The following is a 14,583-nucleotide window of genomic DNA, read 5'->3' on the forward strand; positions in this document are numbered from 1 at the left end:
GCAATTGATCAGACTTACAAATTCCTCTGACAGGATTGTGTTTACATTTCTAAGTAAGTCCTATTTCCCTGAACGCAGGAGGAACCAAGCAGCAGGTGTGGCTGTGCTGCAGAACGCAGCCTGGAGGTACCAGCCTCAAACAAGGCAGCTTGTGCACTGGGAAACCTTTCTCCTTTCTCACCTGGCTCCTAGCCGTTGTGCTAAAAGCCCAAGAAAGCATTAAAGGAGCAGGTTGTGGCAGGTCACAATCCAGCTGCTCCCAGCTGGCACTGAAGTCATGTTGAGCTGCTCCAAGAAAGCAGGATGGCTTCCCACATCAAAATGTCTCTTCCCTAAATTGGGGAAGTACCCCCTCATATTTAAGCATCTCCAGAGCAGCTGCAGGGCTTGCTGCTATTATTTTTCCTCTTTACCCAAAATGATTTACATGAGAGCTCAGGAACTATCGCAGTATAATACTGAACATGGGAATAAGGCAGTCACTGTAGCTTAGGAAACATATTTACACCGTAGACAAGTGCATGCATGTTCTGAAGGAGTAGCAATAAAGGGAACTTCAGTGGCTCCAAGAGCTAAATCACGGGGTAGGCGCAGGGATGTCCGAACTCCTGGGCAGCCTGTGAGCTACCCCATCTCCCTGTGCACTTCCACCTTTGCTCTTTCCTCAGCTCTTGTCGTTCCCTCTGGGGAAGATTACTCAGAGATGCTGAGTGAACAGGGAGGATGCTTATTATCCCCTGCACCACAGCACACCTTTACAGGCTGTTTACGCAGGCAGTTGATAAGATCCCGAATTACATCAATGACAAAAATGGACACTGCTGCATAGCGGTGTTAATTGCACTATGAATTCACGGCCTCAGGGAAACCAAGGCCAAGGCTCGCTGTCATCACATACAGGAGACTCCAGGCACAGCCCAAATCAGAAGCCATAACAAGCTGACTATGTCTACCAATAAGGTATTGCTACTATTTGACATTTAAATTACTTCAGAACTTCAACTCACAAAGCCTATATATTTTAATTATGAAGTTATTTATAGCCTTGATAAGAGGATAAAACTAAATCCCTTCTGCCTATCCCTGGTTGCTGAGCAAAAGGATGTGAAAGATCCCTTTGCATTCAGGGATCAGGATAACCCTACTTACTTTTCCAAAGCAATTTTGCCCTCAAAACTAATTTCACGAGTGCTGACTTTGGCCTTGTCATCATGTTTGAACAAAAATAAATACTGTTAGGGACAACTGCCTATACCTTAAGATACTATGCCAGTGTAACGTTACATCAGAAATAAAAATTAATTGTTCGGTTTTCATTGGTTAAAAATAGAGTTCAGAATACAGTACAGCAGTTGTATGCATAAAATATATATAACTTTAAATATGTCCTTACCTAAAGGAAATTTGAAGACATACTTTTTTATAAAATATTGTTTCCTACAAAAATAAAAATGCAGAAATAGATCATTTTGCTTTTTCGTGTGTACGCAGACAGCTGAAACACAATGCAAAGTTATTTGGAAAAGGGAGCAAAGTACTTGGATTTATCTCTCAATACCTAGACACAATGCTTGGATTTACCTCTCAACCTAGACACAATGCTGCAGCTCAGCTAGAAGAACCCATGGAAGCCAACACCGTATCAAATTCAGAAATTATCTCTAAAATCACTTGTACAGTTTAATTCTGTCAGGATAGTTGGCTGTACCAAAAATGGTGCAGGCTGGAATATGTCTGCAGGGAACTACAGACCGGTGAGCCTCACCTCTGTGCCTGGGGAGATCACAGAACAGATCTTCCTGGGAGCAATGTCAAGGCACATACAGGACAAGGAGGTGATGTGAGACAGCCAGCACGGCTTCAACAAGGGCAAACCGTGCCTGACCAGCCTGGTGCCCTTCTGTGATGGAGTGACTGCATCAGTTGACAAGGGATGACCAGCCACCATCATCTACCTGGACTTCTGTAAGGCCTTCGACATAGTCCCACATGACATCTTGATCTCCAGATTGGACAGATACAGGTTTGAAGGGTGGACCATTCAGTGTATCCACTGAATTGGATGGATGGCTGCAGCCAGACAGCTGTGGTCAATGGCTCTATGTCCAAGTGGAGGCCAGTGACAAGCAGTGTCCCTCAGGGGTCTGTCTTGGGACCGGTGCTGTTTAGTATTTTTATCAATAACATGGACAGTGGGATCAAGTGCACCCTTAGGAATTTTGCTGATGAAACCAAGCTGAGTGGTGCAGGTGATACCACAGAAGAAGGGGATGCCATCCAAAGGGACCTGGACAAGCTTCAGAAGCGGGCCCACTTGAACCTAATGAGGTTCAACAAGGCCAAGTGCAAGGTGCTGCACATGGGTTGGGGCAGTCCCAGACATGAGCACAGACTGGGAGAAGAGCTCATTGAGAGCAGCCCCACAGAGAAGGACTTGGGGGTTCTGGTGGATGAAAAGCTCGACATGAGCCAGCAGTGTGCACTTGCAGCCCAGAAGAGCAACTGCATCTTGGGCTGCATCAACAGAGGAGTGGCCAGGAGGGGAGGGAGGTGGTTGTGCCCCTCTGCTCTGCCCTTGGGAGTCCCCGCTTGGAGTCCTGCAACCACATGTGGGGCCCCCAGCACAAGGAGGATGTGGAGTTGTTAGAGTGGGTCCAGAGGAAGGCCAAGAGGATGATCAAAGGGCTGGAGCACCTCTCCTGTGAAGACAGGCTGAGAGAGCTGGGGCTGTTGAGCCTGGAGAAGAGAAGGCTCTGGGAAGACCCCATTGCAGCCTTTCAATACTAAAAGCGGCTTATAAAAAAGATGGAAAGTGACTTTTTACATGGGCAGATAATGATAGGACAAGGGGGAATGGGTTTTAAACTAAAAGGGGAGATTTAGATGATACGTTAGGAGGAAATTCTTCACTCAGAGGGTGGTGAGGCCCTGAAACAGGTTGCCCAGAGCAGCTGTGGATGCCCCATCCCTGGAGGTGTGTGTTCAAGACCAGGTTGGACGAGGCCCTGGGCAACCTGGTCTGGTGGGAGGTGTCCCTGCCCATGGCAGGGGGTTGGAACCGGGTGATCTTTAAGGTTCCTTCCAACCCAAACCATTCTGTGATTCTATGTACCATATTGCAGGCTGGTGTTACAGCACAACATTCATGTGTAATCAGATTTTAACATATACATTGAGGGGTGAGAGAGATGGGCGACATTTGAAAAACAAACACCCAAAAGCATTTCCCATTGCAAAGCATCCTTCAGTTAAGCATTCAGCAATTTTAACTGCTTGTTCCCAGAGTTACCACGTAAGCAGATAAGAACTGGGGAGAAAGCACAAATTACCATGCACAGCAGAAGGAAGTAGAGGTCAGAGATGTACCTTTCAACACCCAGCCTTGCCATGCCTCCCTGAATCATAGAATAGCTTGGGTTATTAATTTGGGCCATTAATTTTCCAGAATTAATAAAAATAATCTACATACCTTCCTATCATACACCATTTCCACAATTCCCACTTCAAAATATAGGTTGGTTGTGCAGTCTTGAATTCCCACTTTTGTGGCAAGAACTAACGCCTTCCTCCCTATCCAAGAGTTTTGCAAATAGAGCTTCAAGAAACACCCTGCACAGCAAGCAGAAGTGTCAGAACATTTGGATGGGGCTGCTTAAATAAACGTTGAGGACATCTGTTCTGAAAACTACACCAGCCTTTGTGGGTTTATATGAGTAATACGCTAAAAATGGATCATAAGTGGCCAAATTCTGTTCTCAATCAAACTTAAACAACTTCAGTGATTTCAGCACTACTACCCTAATTATCTCAGCTGATACGCAGCACGTCTGCCTGTTGGCAAAGCCGCTACAATATTCACCATATTACAGGACTAGGTGCTTTCTGCTGTTGAAATTCTCTCCTTTCATTGTCTCTTCAATGGTGACTTTACTTCCTGCTAGACTTCTGTCTCCTGGAATTTAGTCATTTCATCTCACTTTGCACATTTTTCATCAAGTCGAGAATTGCAGTCTGAAAAAAGTGCACGAGGAAGAAGGTGCGAATGGAGAAAGGCTGGCATTAGCATACATTTAATGCGCTCCAATCACACCACTGTTCAATCTAACAGAAGAAAGTGAGCGATGCCCAGCCACAAGTAACAAAGTGGAACAGATTTCCAAAGAAACTAGGGAATTTCTCATTGATTAGTCTTTAATTTCAGATTGCAGGTTTCTCTCAAAGGCATACACGAGTTCAGCTACAACTTACCAGACTTGACAGCTTTTACTTCCGTACTAGACAAATGAATGTCTTCCACAGCAGGAATTACCGAGTGACATTTTGTGCTTTGAATTATGCAGGTGATCAGACCAGATATTCGCATCTTCTCTACATAGCCTTGGAATCAATGAGTCGTGGCAATCAGTAAGGCTACAATATCTAATTTGATGCGTCCGACACTTCCCAAATGAATACTTGCCTTTACAGACCAGTCTCCATCTGAAAGAATTATAAGGTAGGTGGCACATTTCATCAGGCTGCCAGTTCCTGATTGATTTCAGCTCTTAGTATTCTTGGTTAAGAACACTTTTCTCAGCTTTGGTTTAATCCAAGTCCAAAATTAGGAAATATTTAACGTATGCACAAGGTACAGCCCTCATGTGAAGTAGCAAATGGTTTTAGATTGTATCAAAAAAAAAACACACCAAAAACTACCAATATTTTCTTTCAGCAACATTAAAACATTAATTCCTATCACTGCTAACTTGTGATTTTCAGACAGAGGAAAAGTAAATGATTTTGTAATCTTTACTGTATTCTTTTTATACCTTTGAATAATTCAAAGAATAAAAATTACACTGGAGTAAGACTCAGTGAATTCCAAATTCCACAGCTCCTCACAGAAAATCATTCAAGTCAGGGGAAGTTAATAGCCCACAGGCCATCATCAAGAGGAACATCCCTTACTGCAATTCTCAATTATCAAACGGCAGAAAGCATTTTATTCTATTCCTGGGAAGTGGCATAATATCAGACAAGAGAATCACATAATTTCATTTTTGTAACATTTTCACTCTCCTTCCCCCTCATTTCAATTTGGATGTAATATTAGCAACCGATAATTCAGGAGCAGCTAGAAATTGAACCTTGCACTATCCAAGAATAGCTTAGTGACCATTTCAAAGGTTATGAAGCATTAACCTTCTCCTTTGCCTTTAAAAAGGAAAAAAAAAAAAAAAGCATGACTCGAAGCAGGCATTAAGGGGTCATATCTCACAATTCATACAGTAAATAAATATTTTAAGACATAAATAATACAAGGTTATGTATGAATTTCCAAGCATTATTTATACCCTTCTGGTATGCTTTATTACTGTTAATCTCCTTCAGCAGCATCATCATAAAGCACCCTGCAACAGACTGAGATGTATTCCTCGTCTCTTTGCTTTTCACACTGCAGTAACCAGTGTAATGAAAAAAATATCATTAAAGCTAAATTTGACCAAAGGAAGTATTCAAGGACCAAACTCAATTCTTCTGTGAACGACACACTCCAGTAGCATCAAGAGGGGATAAATGTGCGTCTCTATTTGGGGCTGATCTGGAACAAATTGAAGTCTGTTGAATTAAATGAAATTTTCTTCCTTTCTGTCACACTCCAGAGGATTCTCAAAATTGACAAAAAAAGATGAGAAACTTTTAAAAATTCTTACAGGAACAATACAAAAGTTTTAGCAAGGTTGCAGTGATACCAGTGGTTCTGACAGACAAAATTTGAAATCTCTAGTGATTTAGTACCTAACACAGAGATTTTTTTTAAAAAGATGACAATTTTTCATTTTAACGCCATCACTTTAGCAGTCACCGATCTAGAATGATATTCTAAATTTTGTAGTCCTACAACTCAATCCAAGCCATCGTAAGAAACCATGCTCGAGTCCTCCGTCAAATACAACACAACTGCAACACTGTAGGAGAGACCAGACCACTTTTCTCTATACCAGAGAAAGACTTTGTCACCACTTCTACATTACTGCAAGGACAACAGAGTCTTATGATCACTTAACCAGTTTCTTCCAAAGAAACCACTGAAAACAACTCCAGATGTTGCCTGCTGAGAAAAAAAAAAAAAGAGACAAATTCACCTAACTTGATCTCAGTCTCAGCTGAAGCTGCATCTTCAGTGCTGAGCACAACACTCACTACACTGAGTCCTGCAACATCACCTCGTGCAGAAGCCCCCACCTTAACACAGGCTGCTAAGTCCATGCTACAGCCAAGGGTCTGACCAGCTGCAAGCACATCTGTCAGCAGGCAAAACTGCTTTACACTTGAAAGGGAATTCTCTCATTGCACAAACCTGTACGTGAGTTAAACAGCAAAGATGATGATACCACTGACAGGGTTGAGTAAGCAGATAGAACTGACAAAGCTAGGAGAAGGAGGCTTTCAATTAAATTCACCTTGCTATTTCTGGGGTTCTCACTGAAAACAACTATTTGTGGAATCAGGCTGCAAATTACTTACATACCGTAATAATTTGCAACAGCTACAGAGTTGTGAACATTAGGTGGACACAAAGCACAATGGAGTAAGAGGGGCAAACTCTGCACCTTTTTGCACCATGCGCAGATATGCACATGGTGTGTAAAAACTATAATAAAAGAAAACGTAGCGAACGCATGACATGACAGATTGGGATGTGTACTGCATAAAACAGGAGCTCTGACTTCAGCTGCTGGACAGCTAAACTCAACCTGGGCTGGCTGAGGTACTGCAGGAGTGAGCAATAATTCTGCTGCTGAATCAAGTCCATGGCTTAATGGTCCCGAAATTGTGGAGGCTGGAAGAGAAAAGCAAGCTCGCACCTTGCAGTGGAAAGCTGTATCTTGCAGCATTGCTGCTCTGCTCTGGAAGCAGAGTATCAGCACGCATGGTGTGGTGCAGACAAGTTAACAAGCCTCCCTTGTTAGCAGAGTTACTAGCTCAGGACAGCGAGGCTGGGTTGGCTAGTTCTTACAAACTATACACTCAAAAATGCAGATAAAGCAAACTGTTCATCATCTCAGCTGTTCCCCCTGTAAAACTGTTGCGGCATGACAGCACCTGTGTCACCTGTGGCATGGGGCCAGAGCAGCCCCGCAGGGCAGGCAGCAGCAGAAACCACTCCTGAGGTTAAGGGACAGCACAAACTGTCTGCGACAGAACCCAGGGAGCCATTAGCCATCCACAACCAAGAGATAATCAAATAGAAAGTAGACTTCGCAGGAAAAAAAATAACAACAACCACAGTCAGCAACTGTATACAATTTCTTTGTGTCTGTGTATTTTTTGGGGAGCTGTAAATAGTGTAGATTTCTAATTTTAACACAGATCTTTATAATTCTTCAGCTTCTAGAAGATTACTGCACAGCTAACATGTCTGCACAAAAAGATGCTTATAGGAGGATCTCTTGGAAAAAAAAATATGTAAGTTTAGGACACAGTAATGTATGGCAATAGGCATTTTTTGAACATATGTAAACTTAGCATCCATGGCATTCTCTGTTCAGAAATTTCAGTCTCAACTACTCAACGCATGAAAGAATCCTTTCTTCTGCTGTCACCTGCTTTTTCCATTTGGTATCTTCCCAGAATGTCACTAATACGGACAAAGAAAGTATCTCAGGGTCCTAGTCACAACTGGAGAGGGAAAGAATGAAAGTAGTCAGACGGACCTTGACCTCCTTGTGTACAAAAACAAACCAGTGCTGGAAGAGAAGGTTGATAAAGAATGGTGCTCTCCTCACACCCTGAAAAGGCAGAGCTCTTCTCCAGAATATAGCCATCTCCCAAAGGCTACAGCAGACCATGAAAGCTGGGTGTTGTAACCGTAGGCAGCAGCAGAGATTGCAGGGCTCTGGCTGCCGGGACTCTTGTGAGGAAATCCAGTCATCGCCACAAGCATTGCAGCTGGTGAGGTACGGGAATTGTTTCTGGATCTGTCAGCTTGTTTGGGAAGGACGGTAGACAACAGCAAATACGCTGAACAGGTCAATCAATAAAAGTGTTCACATTCATAGGAGTTATGTGCATTTTGCAGTGTGTATTTATACCCAGCCATTTAACAAGATTTTTGTGTAAATGTTGGAAGAATACGCCTGAGTGAAACAAATGTACAACCTATTACCCCAGAAAGCTCCTTACATATGCATCTCTCCTAGGAAGATGGCAGGCAATTACATAGATATGCAAGGGTCAGTAAGCACAGACTTAGGAAAGTTAGTTAATATACAGCTGGTCCCAAGGAAAAGAGCTGAAAGTAATGGGGAGACAGCCATCCTACAACAACAGGAAAATTTCAGAAGCTTTGTCACCACAGGCAATCAACAGCCATATAATGGCACATATTCCTGGGGGATAGACAGTACACTGTCACCTGTGTGAACACATCATGAGCAGAACCCATCGGTACCAGAGAGCCTGCGGAAGACACGTTCTTGCCCTGCACAGCTGGTAACAGGGAACCCACTGCAGACTCAGCGGCGGATGTCAGCAGGCCCGTGCATCCATCCCCCACTGCAAGGAGGGCACAGTCTGGCTCTGCACTTCTTGTGCACTCACACACGAAATCCCTAACAGATACTGTAGAGAACTACTCAGAATTTAAAAAAAAAAAAAAAAAGAAAAAGAAAAGAATTTAAGACATATTCACCCACTTTAAACGGAAAAACTTCAATTGTGCCGCATATCATATTTTGCTTTTTAATGTTTTTGCATTGTTCTGTTATTTGAGGAAAGGGGTAAATAGATTTTTCTCTTAACCTTTCTTCGAACAACTGATTCTCCAAAAATGCAAAACTTCATCATCTACGTTATAGACATATATGCACACAAAATCATGTCTTTTGACGTCCACTGGTTTAAAGACAGCCCTCAGTCAAAATTAGCCATTTTCTCGAGTTGATTTTCAGTACTGTATCCATTTAATAAATTTAAAAATGTGATTGTTTCCCCTAATACAAACAGGAACACAGATTATTTACTACAGTATCCTTGATTTCTTCCTTTTTCTCTCATACACCGTCTCACTTGGCTATTAGTTTCTTTACCACATCACACTGTGTATGCCAAGGCTTTGACTGGGATAGAGTTAGTTTTCTTTATAGAGGCTCACACGATGCTCTGTTTTGGATTTATGGTGGAAATCGCGGTGACCACACACGGGTGTTCAGCTGCTGCCAAGCAGTGCTCTCACAGAGCCAAGGCCTTTCCAGCTCCTCATGCTGCCCGGCCAGCGAGGGGCTGGGGGTGCGCCAGGAGCCGGGAGGGGACACAGCCAGGACAGGTGACCCAGGCTGCCCAAAGGGATGTCCCACACCACTTGGTGACATGCTCAGCAGTAACAGCTGGGGGAAAGAAGGAGGCAGGGGGGGACATTCGGGGTGATGGCGTTTGTCTTCCCAAGGGACCGCTACGCGTGCTGGGCCCAGCCCTGCTGGGAGCGGCTGACACCTGCCTGCCGGTGGGAAGCAGCGACTGGATTCCTTCTTCTGCTCTGCTCGTGCGCAGCTTTTGCTTTACCAGGTGAGCTGTCATTGTCTCAACCAAAAGTCCTTGCACTTCTACCTTTCCGATTGTCTCCCCCATCCCACCTGGGAAGAGTGAGCGAGCAGCTGCGTGGTGCTGAGCTGCCTGCTGGGGTTAACCCACAACAATGTGCTCCACCAATACCAAACGCAATCTAACACTTATGTAAGAAATAATAATGAGACATCCATAACTGGAAAAACTTCAGACACTTTTTTTTTTTCCCCCCCGATTTGGTTTAGTTCTGATCACTGTTTACTTTTTTCGCCATCGACTGAATTTGGGAAGGCTGCTTGCTGACAAATTGCACATTCTGCTTTTTAAACATCATCTAGTGCATTCTGCCGGTGTTTACAATACCAGGCGTGTGTGTTCCAAGTACTGTTTTCATTGACTTCTTTTTAAACTAGAAATATTATATGAAAATTCCATTTAAGAAACAGTGCTGAAGTATCGGCCTTTATACTGTACGTCCTTTTAAACATTAAAGATACCCTCACTGCCATACACTGCCCCAGTGGACCACAATGTAGGGGTCAAAGTGGGCTTCCCAGCCCACAGCCACTACCCCACCACTGGCTGCAGGGGACTGGTACCGGTACCACTACAGGCAATGCTTTCAAGGGGGCAACAGGAGCAAGTTATAACCCTTTTAGCCTTAGTTCTCACATACATCCACAGTCTAATACTTAGGTAAGGATGCCAACACCTACCATAAAATTGGAAGCATTTTACAGCTCAGATTATATTTCCAAAATTAAAATGAGCTATGGGATAGCTACTTTAATTTAACAGTGTCTTGCTTCTTTACAGTATATAGGCTATATCCTTACAGTGGAATGAAGCATATTGAGGTATACTCTGAATAATAACACAGACATCAAGGAAACTGCTGCTAATTGCAGCCAAAGCTCTACAGTACCTCCATAAACACAAAACCAACACTCCAGGGAAGCCAAGTAAAGCATGGGAAAAGCAATGCACAGGAAAGCCTTTTCTCAGGTGGAACACAAGTTTGCATGCAAGTCCATACAAGAAAAGAAAGGAAATACTTTGGCCCTTGCGGCCGTGCTGCTGACGGAGAAAGCAGCAGGTGCTTTCAGACCTGCCCTTCACACCGGACCTGGCAGCTTCCTAATGCCAAAAGCAACACTGGCCAAGCTAAAAGAGAAATTAAGGGGAAAATGTATAGCAGTGTGTGAAACTGAACCCAGTGGGACTATCCAGCTTGGAAAGGAGATGCTTCACTAGAGGTATGATTAAGTCAATAAATTGAAAGCCATGGAGAAGCTGAGCAGGGAGGAACAATTCACAATTGCTCGTAACACAGCTGGAGGCAGAAAGACTACTTTTTCATCACAAAACATAGTTGACTGCTGGAATTTTGCATGTTATGTCCAAGTCTAAATGCACTTGAAAGCAAACAGACATCTCACTGGAGTCCAGGCCTACCAGTGGCATTGAACACAGAGATAGAGCCCCACTTTGACTCAGCAAGACAGGGATCACCAGAAACAGTGAAATTAAGCTAGATAATATTAACTTTACCATACTTAGGGCCTGTAGGTTCATCTCACTTAATCAACGTACTCTTAAACAGTTCACAAAAGCTTCAGCATATCTACTACATATGACTACACCCACAAAAAAAAAATTAAGAACCCTTCAAAGATAATATTATATGACACCTCAGTCAGTCAATATATAGCATCAAAAGCTATACTATATACTAAACAGTAGCAGGGATCTGGGACAATTCACCCACGTGAAGTTAGCATTCAATTCTGATCAGCCCCTTAAGATGTTGTGTGCGCACACTCTCATGGAGAAATCACAGTTTTGAACCAGAGTAAGTTAATAGTTTTGTTGTTTTCAAGACAGTGGATCAAGGCTAGGAAGACTTCTCCAAAAGACCAGAAGCAATAGTTCACAGGATTCAAAGATTTTCATTTTTTCTACATAATTATCCATCTTCTGTTGTGTTAGTGACAGCCTAAGTAGTTCATGTTTTGTTTTTCTGAAGCTTTGAAATTTATCTATCAAAATCCATTACCACAGCCACAGCCATTCCTACTAGATGCTGCTACCCTTCGGGAACTCACAAAACTGTTCAGACACAAGCAAGAAAAAGAAAGGAAAAATTAGAAATCTGCTAATACAAGAGCAAGCTAAATTTCTGAAAAAGCTGAGAATATTTTTGATCACAAAATTACTTTCTTGTGCTAATAGAGGAAGATACGCTTCTCCCAGGTCAACAGCCACACCAGCACAAAGAACTGTCGCTAAATGTACAGTCTTTCTTTCAAGTTTATTACAGGATTTATTTTGACTCACTAAGATAGCTCTTTGATAATATATAATTATTATCATAGAGGAGAGAGGGAAGTGTTTTATTTTATAGTTAAGTTCTCAGGGCAGAAGAAGGTCAGCAGAAACAGGTCAGCATCTTCAACATAACAGAGATCCAACTGCTTTATTTTGGAGTGCATTGGGTTAAGACATCTGAAAGTTTCGCTGGAAAAGATGCACTCCTACCCTTGTCAACTGTTCCCACTGATAACCATGAATGGTTCAGACTGATGGAGTTTTAACCAGTTACTGTCCACACTCAATAGTGCAGGCTGCAGAAAAATACAGATGCTGCACAGCAGTGCCTGGTGAGGGTATCTAAACACAGAAGCAAAGAGTTGCAAGACAGGAGGCAAAGCAGACATGAGAAACACATGAAAAACACAGCCTTGCTGTGGTACAGCACCTCTTTAATTCACCATTCATTGGGCTGGACCTTACTAATACGTAGCTATTCAAAAATTAAGTTCTGTCACTTAAAAAAGGACACAGAACATACGATAACCAGTTTCATCATGAAAGAATTACAATGAATAGTAATAGCTAATCTTTAGAGGCAATTCAAGTCTTCAGTTAATAACCTTAGGAATTTGCAGGAATATGCAGATATTTCTTCTGTTTTTAAATACCTGCATTTTTTTTTTCTGCTTGAATTTTTTTTCTTTTTTAATTAGGATTAAAAATTAGTGATTGAAATTCAGCACCAATTACTCTTGATTGCTAAGAAGGCATAGCTGATTCTGGAACATATCAGGAGGGGAATATTGCAAGCATGAAGTGACAACATTAATACCATATTATGGCACATAATTAAAAGACTGTCTTGTCTGAGTGTCCAAATTTCAGAAAACATATAGACAAATAAAAGCAAAATGTCAAAAACAGCTATAGGAATTAGTCAAAGGTTAGGAAATATGCACAAAAAGTTCCCTGCTAGACAGACTTCTAGTGCTAGTCTCCTCTTTATTTAAAGAAGATGGCCTGACTGGTTCCAGTTATTAGAAGCTGAAGTGACACAACCTCATAAGGGAAATACATTTATTATTTCTGTCAGCTAAATTAACAAACTTCTGGAACAGCCTGTGATCTCATGTGGTTGGTTCCAAAACATTTGAAGAAAATCAACCCAGATCAAATACTTCTCTAAAACCTTACTGGAACTGAAAAAGAAATTACAAGCATGCTGGAGAGACAAATGAAATTACTTAACAAGAATTATAAAATGACTATGGTTCCTCCAAGCCTCGGTTGACCAAGCTATTTAAATACGTTTCATATTTCAGTGTATCAGGGCAACTTCATTGATTTCAGTTAATTTACCCAAGACTCACATCAATACAGCTGACATTAAACACTGGCGTGGTGATGCTGAACAACGCATCAAAAATTACAGCATCCAGTTCAAATTGAAGTAAATACATTTGGAATATTTTAAGGAAAACTGATACCTAGGCATTGTTATATTGTTGAATGTTGCCTTTGAAGGGTGTTCTTTCTTAAATAAAACTATTTGGTATTATGCCAACTGCTATTTTCACTGGCATGTTTTTAAGTGCTGATATAATAAACGTATCAGTGATACCAACCTAAAAGACCATGGTTGGTTAAGTAACCAACCCATTTAGGGAAGAATCCTATGTAAATACAGAAGCATCAGAGACCTGCAACCATAGTTCACTACAGATTTCTTTTTTTTTTTTTTCATATCATTTACAGATATAGAAATACAATACTTGCATGTGTTTCACATTTCAAATTCTTAATGACAACAAAAAAGCTAAGCTAAAATATCAATGCATACAAGATTTACTAAAATTATTTCCTATTTCATGACAGGCTACAGTTTGGGTAAAGATACCAACCCTTTTTTTTTTTCCCCAAAAGATTTGATCTACTCAGAAGTATAAACATTCAGAAAGAACAAAGGTAAAGATTCTGTTTGCCTGAAAGACTAAAGAAATTATAATCTTTGAATACAAGACCAGGCAAAATATCAAATAGTGAGGTAGAGAGATTATATCACCTTTGAATTCAGCAATGGAGAAACACAATCTGGGATGTCTGCCAGTTCCTGGTGTACAGAGTTAGTGAAGGAAGATTGGTACCCTGGAGTAAATTCAGGAAAAAATCCATAAAAATGAGTTGAATTCCAGAAAATGTGCTTTACAGGAAGGCTTCTTCATGATAAATGAGAGGATTGAGTTGTTCAGATTGAAACACATTTACACAAAGAAGGCAAATTTGATTTGATTACCATCCAAATACCTGCAGTGGAAGAAGTTAATCAATAGTAAAGCAAATCATTAGATGAGGATGATGCTTACATGATATATATGAATTGGTGTATAATATTTATGATGACAAAAATGAACTGAAGCTAGAAAAATGCAAATACGGAAAAAGAGACATTTTCACTAGAAAAACCTATCATGGGGCCAAACAGATTATTTACCATTTGAAATGCAAAACCAAGAAGGGATCTCTCCCTCTCCAAGTCATAGTCTTGTAGTCTACAAATTTCAGTGCAGGAATTCACAGATAACTCTATAACCCGTGCTGCACAATGTCTTGGTCTTTTGGGGTCTTTGCTTAGGAAATTACTGCACAGAATTGCTTCACAAAGGATGTAACAAACAAATTCTGGGGTAATCTCTTGAGTAATAACATAAAATTGGAAGGACTCTT

General features: G+C 41.5%; 1 protein-coding gene and 1 long non-coding RNA gene across 4 annotated transcripts in view; one reads left to right on the forward strand and one right to left on the reverse strand.

Annotated features, from left to right (window-relative positions):
* LOC308191190 overlaps window positions 1-14,583 on the forward strand; it is a 336,186-nt gene that overhangs the window by 230,013 nt on the left and 91,590 nt on the right. The window lies entirely within an intron of this gene.
* GPR158 (G protein-coupled receptor 158) overlaps window positions 1-14,583 on the reverse strand; it is a 200,242-nt gene that overhangs the window by 149,713 nt on the left and 35,946 nt on the right. The gene's annotated exons all lie outside the window — the stretch shown is intronic.

The sequence above is a fragment of the Anser brachyrhynchus genome (genome assembly GCF_964034855.1).
Source record: "Anser brachyrhynchus genome assembly, chromosome: 2".
Taxonomy (NCBI): Eukaryota; Metazoa; Chordata; class Aves; order Anseriformes; family Anatidae; genus Anser; species Anser brachyrhynchus.